This window comes from Arachis hypogaea, chromosome 16 (genome assembly GCF_003086295.3).
Source record: "Arachis hypogaea cultivar Tifrunner chromosome 16, arahy.Tifrunner.gnm2.J5K5, whole genome shotgun sequence".
In the NCBI taxonomy this organism is placed as follows: Eukaryota; Viridiplantae; Streptophyta; class Magnoliopsida; order Fabales; family Fabaceae; genus Arachis; species Arachis hypogaea.
This window is the reverse complement of record NC_092051.1, coordinates 125,589,058-125,601,918: the sequence shown is the minus strand read 5'-3', so window position 1 is coordinate 125,601,918 and position 12,861 is coordinate 125,589,058. Positions and strand designations below refer to the sequence as shown.

Here is a 12,861-nt window from a genome sequence, read left to right as displayed (position 1 = left end):
AAGCTTGGCTGGCCATTTGGCCATGTCTAACTCTTTTGGACCGAAGCTGTAGACTAATATTGCATGAATCCTGGAATTCTTATTAAAAATTTTGAATTTCTTTATTTTCTTTTTCCAAAATAATTTCGAAAAAATACAAAAAGTTTAATAAAATCATAAAAACCAAAAAAATTTTGTGTTTCTTGTTTAAGTCTTGTGTCAAATTTTAAGTTTGGTGTCAAATGTATTTTTTAATTTTTTTTTTAATTTTTGAAAATTCATACATTATGTTCTTCATGATCTTCAAGTTGTTCTTAATGATTTTCTTTGTTTGATCTTTATATTTTCTTGTTTTGTGTCTTTTCTTGTTTTTCATATGCATTTTCAAATTGTTAGTGTCCTTAGTACAAAAGTTCTTAAGTTTGGTGTCTTGCATGTCTTTCTTTTCTTAAAAATTTTCAAAAATATGTTCTTGATGTTCATCATGATCTTCAAAGTGTTCTTGGTGTTCATCTTGACATTCAAAGTGTTATTGCATGCATTATTTATTTTGATCATAAATTTTTATATTTTGTTTCATTTTGTTATTTTTCTCTCTCCTGATTAAAAATTCAAAAGTAAAAAAAATACCTTTTCCTTATTCTTCTCATAATTTTCGAAATTTTGAGTTGACTTGGTCAATAATTTTTAAAATTTAGTTGTTTCTTGTTAGTCAAGTCAAAATTTCAATTTAAAAACTTTATCTTTTCAAATCATTTTCAAAATAAATTTCAATCATATATTTTTAAAATTTTAATTTCAAAATCTTTTTCTAACTTCTTATCTTTTCAAAATTTATTTTCAAATCTTTTTCAACTAACTACTTGACTTGTTTGTTTTAATTTTAAAAAGTTTACTATTTCTTATCTTTTTCAAAACCACCTAACTACTTTTCCACTTCTAATTTTCGAAAATCACTAATCACTTTTTCAAAAATCTTTTTAATTAACTAATTGTTTTAGTTTTTAATTTTCTTGTATTTCTTTTTCAAATTTTCGAAACTAACTTAATTAATTAAATAAAAATAAAAATATTTTTTCCCTCTTCTTAAAATTCGAATACTCTTTCTCTCATCTCTTTCTATTTATTTATTTATTTACTAACATTTCTCTTTTACTCATCTAATAATTCGAACCCTCTCCCTCTCTTTGTGTTCGAATTCTTCTTATTCTCTCTACCTCATTCTTCTATTCTTCTTTTCTTCTGACACATAAAGGAATCTCTATACTGTGACATAGAGGGTTCCTCTTCTCTCTTTGTTCTTTTCTTTTTTATATGAGCAGGAACAGGGATAAAGATATTATTGTTGAAGCTGATCCTGAACCTGAAAGGACTCTAAAGAGGAAGCTAAGAGAAGCTAAAGCACAACATTCCGAAGAGGACCTTACAACAAATTTTGAAAAAGAGGCAGACATGGCAGCCGAACCTGAGAACAATGGTGGAGATGTAAGGAAGATACTTGGTGACTTTACTACACCAACTTCCAACTTCTATGGAAGAAGCATCTCAATTCCTGCAATTGAAGCAAACAACTTTGAGCTTAAGCCTCAATTAGTTTCTATAATGCAGCAGAATTGCAAGTTTCATGGACTTCCATTGGAAGATCCTCATCAGTTCTTAGCTGAATTCTTGCAAATCTGTGACACTGTTAAGACCAATGGGGATGATCCCGAGGTCTACAGACTTATGCTTTTCCTCTTTGCTGTAAGAGATAGAGCTAGGATATGGTTAGACTCACAACCTAGAGAAAGCTTGAACTCTTGGGAAAAGTTAGTCAATGCTTTCTTGGCTAAATTCTTTCCACCTCAAAAGATGAGCAAGCTTAGAGTGGAAGTCCAAACCTTCAGACAGAAGGAAGGTGAGTCCCTCTATGAAGCTTGGGAAAGATACAAGCAATTGATCAGAAGGTGTCCTTCTGACATGCTTTTAGAATGGAGCATCTTAAGTATATTCTATGATGATCTGCCTGAATTGTCCAAGATGTCATTGGACCACTCTGCTGGTGGATCTCTTCATCTGAAGAAAACACCTGCAGAATCCCAGGAACTCATTGAAATGGTTGCAAATAACCAGTTCATGTATACTTCTAAAACAAATCCTGTGAATAATGGGATGACTCAGAAGAAATGAGTTCTTGAGATTGATACTCTGAATGCCATATTGGCTCAGAATAAAATATTGACTCAGCAAGTCAATATGATTTCTTAGAATCTGACTGGAATGCAAGCTGCATCCAGTAGTACTAAAGAAGCTTCCTCTGAAGGAGAAGCTTATGACCCTGAGAATCCTGCAATGGAAGAGGTGAATTACATGGGAGAATCCCATGGAAACACTTATAATCATTCATGGATAAATCATTCAAATTTCTCATAGAAGGATTAACAGAAGCCTCAACAAGGCTTCAATAATAATAATGGTGGGAGAAATAGGTTTGGCAATAGCAAGCCTTTTCCATCATCTTCTCAGCAACAGACAGAGAATTCTAAGCAGAGCCTCTCTGACTTAGCAACCATAGTCTCTGATATATCTAAGACCACTCTCAGTTTTATGACTGAAACAAGGTCCTCTATCAGAAATTTGAAGGCACAAGTGGGTCAGCTGAGTGAAAGAGTTGCTGAAATCCCTCATAGTACTCTCCCAAGCAATACAGAAGAGAATCCAAAGTGAGAGTGCAAGGCCATCAATATATCCAAAGTGACCAAACCTATAAAGAAGGAAGAGGTAGTGATTTACAGTGAGGAAGACCTCAATGGACGTCCACTGACCACTAAGGAGTTCCCTAATGAGGAACCAAAGGAATCTAAGGCTCATACAGAGACCATAGAGATTCTACTGAACTTACTGTTGCCATTCATGAGCTCTGATGAGTATTCTTCCTCTGAAGAGGATGAAGATATTGTTGAAGAGCAAGTTGCTCGGTATTTAGGAGCAATCATGAAGCTAAGTGCCAAGTTATTTGGTAATGAGATTTGGGAGGATGAACCTCCATTGCTCATCAATGAACTGAATGCCTTGGTTCAGCATAAATTACCTCAGAATAAACCAGATCCCGGAAGGTTCTTAATACCTTGTACCATAGGCACCATGACCTTTGAGAAGGCTCTGTGTGACCTGAGGTCAGGTATAAACCTCATGCCACTCTCTGTAATGGAGAAACTAGTGATCTTTGAGGTACAAGCTGCAAGAATCTCACTAGAGATGGCAGACAAATCAATGAAATAGGCTTATGGACTTGTAGAGGATGTCCTAGTGAAGATTGAAGACCTTTACATCCCTGCTGACTTCATAATCCTAGACACTGGGAAGGATGAAGATGAATTCATCATCCTTGGAAGACCCTTCCTAGCCACAGCAAGGGCTGTGATTGATGTGGACAGAGGAAAGTTAGTCATTCAATTGAATGAGGACTACCTTGTGTTTAAGGCTCAAGGATCTTTTTCTGTAAACATGGAGAAGAAGCATGAAAAGCTTCATCCAATTCTCTCCATACAGAGTCAAGTAGAGCCCCCACATTCAAACTCTAAGTTTGGTGTTGGGAGGCCACAATCATGCTCTGAGTATTTGTGAAGCTTTGTAAAAGCTTACTGTCAAGCTATTGACATTAAAAAAGCACTTATTGGGAGACAACCTAATCTTATTTATCTATGTTAATTAGTTTTTCATTTCATTTTCCACTGTTAGTTTAAGTTTTTTTTAGGTTGATGATCATGTGGAGTCACAAAAACAGCTGCAGAATTAAAGCGGAATAAAAAACAGCATAAAAAATAGCACACCTTGGAGGACATGCTTACTGGCGTTTAAACACCAGTAAGGATAGCAGAATGGGCGTTTAACACCCAGTCTGGCAGCATTCTGGGCATTAAACACCAGAATTAGCAGATAGACTGGCGTTTAACGCCATAAAAGGGTGTCTGGCTGGCGTTAAACGCCAGAAAGGGGCATCAACCTAGCGTTTAACGCCAGGAAAGGTATCAGACTGGCGTTTAACGCCAGAAAAGGGTGTCTGGCTGGCGTTAAATTCCAGAAAGGGGCATCAGCCTGGCGTTTAACACCAGGAAAGGCAGTAGACTGGCATTTAAACGCCAGAAAGGGCTGTCCAGGGGCGTTTAAACGCCAGAAAGGTGCAGGGACCAGAATTCCTTGACACCTTAGGATCTGTGGATCCCACAGGAACCCCACCTACCCTAACTTACTCTCTTTCCTCTTCATACCTTTCCATAACACTCTTCCCCAAATACCCTTGACCAATCACATCAATACCTATTCCCCAAACACCATTCACCTATCAAGTCCTACCCTCTTCCCCATAATCTCTTCACCACTCACATCCATCCACTATTCCCTAAAAACCCATCATAAAACCCCACCTACCTCACCATTCAAATTCAAAACATTTCCCTCCTAAACCCAACCCCTTCTTACACGAATTCCCTCTCCCTCTTACCCTATAAATACCCCTCCTTACCACCTTCAATTTCACACATCATAAACACTTAAACCCCCCCTGGCCGAATTCAAAACACCCATCTATCTCCTCCATTTCTTCTTCTTCTCCTCCTTTCTTTCTTCTTTTGCTCGAGGATGAGCAAACCTTTTAAGTTTGGTGTGGGAAAAAGCTCTACTTTTTATTTTTCCATAAACATTAATGGCACCTAAGGCCAGAGAAACCTCTAGAAAGAGGAAAAGGAAGGCAGTTGCTTCCACCTCCGAGTCATGGGAGATGGAGAGATTCATCTCAAAGGTCCATCAAGACCACTTCTATGAAATTGTGGCCAAGAAAAGGGTGATCCCCGAGGTCTCCTTCATGCTCAAAAAGAGTGAATATCTGGAGATCCGACGTGAGGTTCGGAGAAAAGGTTGGGAAGCTCTCACCAACCCCATCCAACAAGTTAGAATCTTAATGGTTCAAGAGTTCTATGCTAATGCATGGATCACTAAGAACCATAATCAAATTATGAACCCGAACCCAAAGAATTAGCTCACAATTGTTTGAGGGAAATACTTGGATTTCAGTTCGGAAACTGTGAGGTTGGCATTCAACTTGCCAATGATGCAAGGAGATCCTCATCCTTTCACTAGTAGGGTCAACTTTGATCAAAGGTTGGACCAAGTCCTCACAAACATTTGTGTGGAAAGAGCACAATGGAAGAGAGACTCAAAAGGCAAGCTGGTTCAATTGAGAAGGCCTGACCTCAAACTCGTGGCTAGAGGATGGTTGGAGTTCATCCAACGCTCTATCATTCCTACTAGCAACCGGTCCGAAATAACTGTGGATCGGGCTATCATGATCCATAGTATCATGATTGGAGAGGAAGTGGAAGTTCATGAGATCATACCTCTAGAACTATACAAGGTGGCTGACAAGCCCTCCACTTTGGCAAGGTTAGCCTTTCCTTATCTCATCTGTCACCTATGCAATTCAGCCGGAATTGTCATAGAGGAAGGCATCCTCATTGAAGAGGACAAGCCCATCACTAAAAAGAGGATGGAGCAAACAAGAGAGCCCGCTCATGGACCTCAACAAGAGCATGAGGAAATTTCTCATCAAGAAATCCCTGAGATACCTCAAGGGATACACTTTCCTCCACAAAGCTATTCGGAGCAACTCAACACCTCTTTAGGAGATTTGAGTTCCAACATGGAGCAACTAAGGATGGAGCACCAAGAGCACTCCATTATCCTCCATGAAATCAGAGAGGACCAAAGAGCCATGAGGGAAGAGCAACAAAGGCAAGGAAGAGATATTGAGGAGCTCAAGCACTCCATAGGATCTTCAAGAGGAAGAACTAGCCACCGTCACTAAGGTGGACCCGTTCTTTAATTTCCTTGTTCTTATTTTTCTGTTTTTCGTTTCTATGCTTTATGTTTTGTCTATGTTTGTGTCTTTATTACATGATCATTAGTGTCTAGTGTCTATGTCTTAAAAGCTATGAATGATTCCATGAATCGCTCACCTCTCTTAAATAAAAAAATGCTTTTATTTGCAAAAGAACAAAAAGTATATGAATTTCAAATTTTATCTTGAAATTAGTTTAATTATTTTGATGTGGTGGTAATACTTTCTGTTTTCTGAATGTATGCATAAACAATGCATGTTTGAAGTTGAAATTAAGAAAAGTTGGCTCTTGAAAGAATAATGAAAAAAGAGACATGTTATCGGTAATCTGAAAAATCATAAAATTGATTCTTGAAGCAAGAAAAAGCAGTGAAAAACAAAAGCTTGCCAAAAAAAAGAGAAAAAGAAAAAACAAGAGCAAAAAGCCAATAACCCTTTAAACTAAAAGGCAGGGGTAAAATGGATCCAAGGCTTTGAGCATCAATGGATAGGAGGGCCCAAAGGAATAAAATTCTGGCCTAAGCGGCTAAATCAAGCTGTCCCTAACCATGTGCTTGTGTCATGAAGGTCCAAGTGAAAAGCTTGGGACTGAGTGGTAAAAGTCGTGATCCAAAGTAAAAGAGTGTGCTTAAGAACTCTGGGCACCTCTAACTGGGGACTATAGCAAAGCTGAGTCACAATCTGAAAAGGTTCACCCAGTTATGTGTCCGTTGCATTTATGTATCCGGTGGTAATACTGGAAAACAAAATGCTAAGGGTCACGGCCAAGACTCATAAAGTAGCTGTGTTCAAGAATAAAAAAGAACTTAACTAACAAAATCAATAACATTATCTATATTTCTGAGTTCCAAAAGAGGCCAACAATTCTGAACTCCAATGGATAGAGAGATGCCAAAACTATTCAGAGGCAAAAAGCTACTAGTCCGGCTCATCTAATTAAAAATAATCTTCATTGATATTTTTGAAATTTATTGTATTTTATCTTCTTTTTATCTTATTTTGTTTTTGGTTGCTTGGGGACAAGCAACAATTTAAGTTTGGTGTTGTAATGAGCGGATAATTTATACGCTTTTTGGCATTATTTTTAGGTAGTTTTTAGTATGTTTTAGTTACTTTTTATTATATTTTTATTAGTTTTATGCAAAAATCACATTTCTGGACTTTACTATGAGTTTGTGTATTCTTCTGTAATTTCAGGTATTTTCTGGCTGAAATTGAGGGACCTGATAAACCCATATTTCATGAGTTATTTTGTGCTTAGTTTGAGTGATTTATTCAATCCTTCACCCATTTATTCATATTAATTGCATGGTTTTACTTTCCCTTCCTTATTATGTGATGTATGTGAAAAACATGTTTCCTAAGCTTTAAAATTAATTATTTTAATTACCTTTATTTCCATTCGATGCCGTGATTAGTGTGTTGAGTAGTTTTAGATTTTCTAAGGCAGAATGATTTAAAGGATGAAAAAGGAAACGTACAAGAATGGAAGGAAAGTGCGAAACGGAGTTTTGAAGAAACTGGCATCCACGCGATCACATGGACGACGCGATCGCGTGCCAGAAGCAAAGAAGCAGCGACACGGCCGCATGACTGACGCGACCACGCGCCTTAAGCAGAACGTATATGACGCGGACGCGTGACTGATGCGATCGCGTGACAAGAAAATGCTCCGAATGACGCAACCGCGTGACCCACGCGGACGCTGACAGAGGCCACGTACCAGAATTCACAGAATACGCCTCCAGCGATTTCTGAAGCCCTTTTGGCCCAGATCCAAGTACAGAACACACAGATTAGAGGCTATAAAGTGTAGGAATGCATCCATTCAAGAGGGAGCTCGCATTTTTGTTACTTCCCATGATTTAGATTTAGTCTTGAGAGAGGTTCTCTTCTCTCTCTCTTAGGATTTAGGACTTCTCTTAGTTTGTAAGAGTGACTCTCGATCCAGATTTTATGTTTCTTTGTTTTAAGCTTCCTTTTTTACTTTTATTTATTTATTCCAGCACTTGAGTTGATTATTTACTTTTATAATTTAATTTATGAATTATTCCATGTTATAGATTGTTATTTGAATTAATGATATTTGAGGTATTCCAGTTTATGATTGCTCTCTTTAATTCATTGGCTTCCATCTAAGGACATTTTTATTCCAGCAATTTTACTTTTTTCCCTTTTGGTCTTGGTTAAGAAATCAGTAACTCAACATTATCAAACTCAACATAACTGATAATCGCTATCTTGCTAATTGAACTGAACTTCAATAATCCCAACTTTTTCTTAGGAAATAAATAGGATTCAAAGGTCAAACTAATTAGTCCATTGACTTTCCTTTGCTTTAGTAAAGGTTAACTAAGTAGAATTTAGATTCAACTTTCATTATTGTTGAGAGGGATAACTAAGTTGGACTTCCAATTTCTCTTACCTTGCCAAAAGTTTGCTTTACAGTATTTATTTATTTTAATTGCCATTTAAATTATTTGTCATATAACATATTCCCACCTTACTTTTAAAACCCCAATTTACAAATTCATAACCAATAATAAGAACATACCTCCCTGCAATTCCTTGAGAAGACGACCCGAGGTTTAAATACTCGGTTATCAATTTTGAAGGGGTTTGTTACTTGTGACAACCAAAACGTTTGTACGAAGGGATTTTTGTTGGTTTAGAGACTATATCTACAACGCGACTATTTTTATGAAATTCTTTACTGGCAAAAATCCCAACGTCAAGGGACCTGAGCAAAAATCTTATTCAAAGGCTGAGAAAGGACTACAGATGTTGCTGGATTCTGACCTCCCTGCACTCAAACGCGTTTTTCTGGAGCTACAAAAGTCCAATTGGTGCATTCTCAATTGGGCTGGAAATCTAACATCTTGGACTTTCCAACAATGTGTAATAGTTCATACTTTACCCGAGATTTGATGGCCCAAACTGGCGTTCAACGCCAGTCAGAGACCCCTTTTTTGGCGTAAAATGCCGGAACTGGCACCAGAACTGGAGTTAAACGCCCAAACTGGCATCCAAGCTGGCGTTTAACTCTAGAAAAGGCCTATGCACGTGTAAAGCTCAATGCTCAGCCCAAGCACACACCAAGTGGGCTCCGGAAGTGGATTTCTGCACTATCTGCACTTAGTTACTTATTTTCTGTAATCCTTAGTAACTAATTTAGTATAAATAGCACTTTTTGATATTGTATTCGTATCATTGGACGAAAGCTTAAGTATAATCTCTTAGGCCTCTGGTTCTTGACTTTGACTTGCATCTCCTGACAACAGAGCAGTCAAACTGACAAAGATTAGAACCTTCATGGTAAAAGCTAGAACAAACGAGCTTCAAACTCACGAATGTTGGGTGCAGTGACAGTGTGCAAAAGGATAGAGAGATTCTATTCCGACACAAGTGAGAATCGATAGATGATTAGCCATGCGGTAGCTGTGCCTGGTATTTTTCATCTGAGACGAGAGATCCGATAGATGATTAGCCGTACAGAAGCCGTGCCTGGACCATTTTCACTGAGAGGACGGATGGTAGCCATTGACAACGGTGATCCACCAACATACAGCTTGCCATGGAAGGAAGCACACATGATTGGATGAAGACAATAGGAAAGCAGAGGTTCAGAAGCAACAAAGTATCTTGGTGCACAAAATTGTTACTCTCTTACAATTTCGCACACATGACCAGCAAGTGTACTGGGTCGTCCAAGTAATACCTTATGTGATTAAGGGTCGAATCCCATGGAGATTGTTGGTTTGAAGCAATCTATGTTTGTCTTGTAAATCTTAGTCAGAAAGTTAATTATGTTTATCAGTTTAAATTGTGGAAAATAAAAGAGTGCGAATTAAATACTTGTTGTGCAGTAATGGAGAATATGTTGGAGTTTTGGAGATGCTTTGTCTTCTGAATCTCTGCTTTCCTCTGTCTTCTTGTTCACGCACGCACGTCCTCCTATGGCAAGCTCTGTGTTGGTGGATCACCGTTGTCAATGGCTACCATCCATCCTTTCAGTGAAAAGGGTCCAAGTGCGCTGTCACCGCACGGCTAATCATCTGCAGGTTCTCAATTGTACCGAAATAGAATTTGCTATCCTTTTGCGTCTGTCACTACGCCCAGCACTCGTGAGTTTTAAGTTCGCCACAGACATTCAATCCCAGAATCCTACTCGGAATACCACAGACAAGGTTTAGACTTTCCGGATTCTCATGAATGCCGCCATCAATCTAGCTTATACCACGGAGATTCTGATTAAGGAATCTAAGAGATATTCATTCAATCTGATGTAGAACGAAGGTGATTATCAGACACACGTTCATGGATTGAGGAAGGTGATGAGTGTCACGGATCATCACCTTCTCCATAATTAGGCGCGAATGGATATCTTAGATAGGAACATGCATGTTTGAATAGAAAACTGAAACACTTGCATTAATTCATCGAGACACAGCAGAGCTCCTCACCCCCAACAATAGAGTTTAGAGACTCATGCCGTCAGAGATTACAAAGTTCAGATCTAAAATGTCATGAGATACAAAATAAATTTCTAAAAGTTGTTTAAATACTAAACTAGTAACCTAGGTTTACAGAAAATGAGTAAACTATGATAGATGGTGCAGAAATCCACTTCTGGGGCCCACTTGGTGTGTGCTGGGGCTGAGACTTAAGCTAATCACGTGCATAGGGCTGTTTTGGGCATTCAACGCCAGCTTTGGATCCTTTTCTGGCGTTGAACTCCAACTTGTAACTTGTTTCTGGCGCTGGACGCCAGACTGCAGCATGGAACTGGCATTGAACGCCAGTTTACGTCATCTATCCTTGAGCAAAGTATGGACTATTATATATTTCTGGAAAGCCCTAGATGTCTACTTTCCAATGCAATTGGAAGAGCGCCATTTGAAGTCCTGTAGCTCCAGAAAATTCATTTCGAGTGCAGGAAGGTCAGAATCCAACAGCATCAGCAGTCCTTTTTCAGCCTGAATCAGATTTTTGCTCAGCTCCCTCAATTGCAGCCAGAAAATACCTGAAATTATAGAAAAACACACAAACTCATAGTAAAGTCCAAAAATATGAATTTTGCCTAGAAACTAATGAAAATAAACTAAAAACTAACTAAAACATACTAAAAACTATATGAAATTACCCCCAAAAAGCGTATAAAATATCCGCTCATCACATCTCCAAACGCTTATCTGAAATTCTCACCAATGAATTACATAAGTATCTTTATTCTAATTTACGTTTTATTTATCTTTCAATTATCAAAACTCATAACCAATTGAATCCGCCTGACTAAGATTTACAGGATGACCATAGCTTGCTTCAAGCCAGCAATCTCCGTGGGATCGACCCTTACTCGCGTAAGGTTTTATTACTTGGATAACCCAGTGCACTTGGTGGTTAGTTGTACTGGAGTTGTGAAAAGTGTGATCATAATTTCGTGCAGCAATATTACATCGCGTGATACGATTTTCGAGGGCAAAAATCTTTTTAAAGAGAGGAGGATGTAAGAATCGGAGTTTTCACGAGTAAAATCATTTAAATGTCCAAATTAGATTCTGGAAGGTTAGAATGAGAATTTGGGGATTTAAATGTGATTTTTAGACCCAGTAGGTCTTTCTGAGTCAGAAAATGTGTTTTCTGCGAAAAACCGTGAACCGGTCGAACCGGTTTAAGTCTACCCGGTACTGTGCGAAAAAAAGTGAAAACAGTCAAAAACCTTATAAAAAGGTTAGAAATGGAAAACCGGGCATTAGTGTTAAAGGTTTGGCTCGAAGTTGGGCCAAACGGGCTAAAAATGCTAACGGGTTAGACCGGGTCCAAACTGGGCCCAAGGTCCAACATATATAAGCTCATTAAATGAGCTTTGAGTTTATTTCCAGCCCAAAAGAGAGAGAGCCACGCGGTTTTGAGAGAAGAGAAGAGAAGGGGTGGTGTTACTATTCACCTCCACGTTCCGGGAGCCATAACTTTTGATCTGGAGCTCCGATTGACGAGCCGTTTACGGCCACGCAAAGCTCTCAACGAGCTCTTCCTTTTTATCTAAGTTTTTTTGGTAAAAACTTGAAACTCCAACCGCAGTTTCCAGCCCTATATTTTACGCATTTTTATGTTTGGTTTTTGAGTAGATTTTGTGGTTTTGGTTGTTTAGGTGACCTTTAGTAGCGGGTAATTGGTGGATTTTACCCCTATTCACGTTGAATAAGGTAAGGTTCTACTAAACCCTTATGTTTAGTTGTTTTGTGTATCTTAGATTTTGATTTTAGTGATATATGTGTTGTTAGCTTGAGTTTTGCTATTTGTTGGAGTTGGTTGAGGCTTTGGATCAAGTTTGGTGATTTCGTTTTGGTGTTTGGAGCATTTGGGAATCGGCCAAGGTATGATTTCGGTTTCCTTTATGTAATATGTAATGTTTCTGGACACTTAGGCTAGTTGGCCCTAAGATAGGATTGAATGTTGTTGGTGTATGAATATGCGAATTGATGTTAATTGTTGTTAGTATTGGATTCACTACAAGAAAATGGAACATTTGTAACAAAAAATTTGTATCAAATTTAAAATTGTTACAAAAAAAAAGTATTTTGTAATAATAATATGTGATTGTTACAAAAGAATAATGTTTTGTAACAACATTACAAGTTGTTGCGAAACATTATTATAATATTTTGTAACAACCTGTTTTATTTTGTTACAAATTATGTTAGTTTTTGTAACGAGATGGTGTTTTGTTACAAAATATTATATAATATTTTGTAACAAAAAAAAACAAGTTGCAAAAATTCAAAATATTTTGTAACAAATTTTGTTTTTTGTTTAAAAAACTCCAATTGTTTTGTAACAAAAAATTAATTTGTCATAAAATTCAATATTATTTGTAACAAGTTAATTATTTGTCACAAAATATAAATATATTTTATAACAAAATTTTTTTTCAAAATGTTAAACACTTTAAGAGTAAAAAAAATTATGTATATATTTTTTTCAAAATAATTTTATTTTGTAACATC

The 12,861-nt window shown here is 37.4% G+C and overlaps 1 non-coding gene across 1 annotated transcript; it reads right to left on the bottom strand.

The window, feature by feature from the left end:
• Positions 1-1,836: 1,836 nt before the first annotated feature.
• Positions 1,837-1,944, bottom strand: LOC112762016 (small nucleolar RNA R71). Its single transcript, XR_003182378.1, has one exon. It is a non-coding gene; the product is annotated as a small nucleolar RNA R71 (small nucleolar RNA).
• Between the last annotated feature and the right edge of the window lie 10,917 nt (positions 1,945-12,861).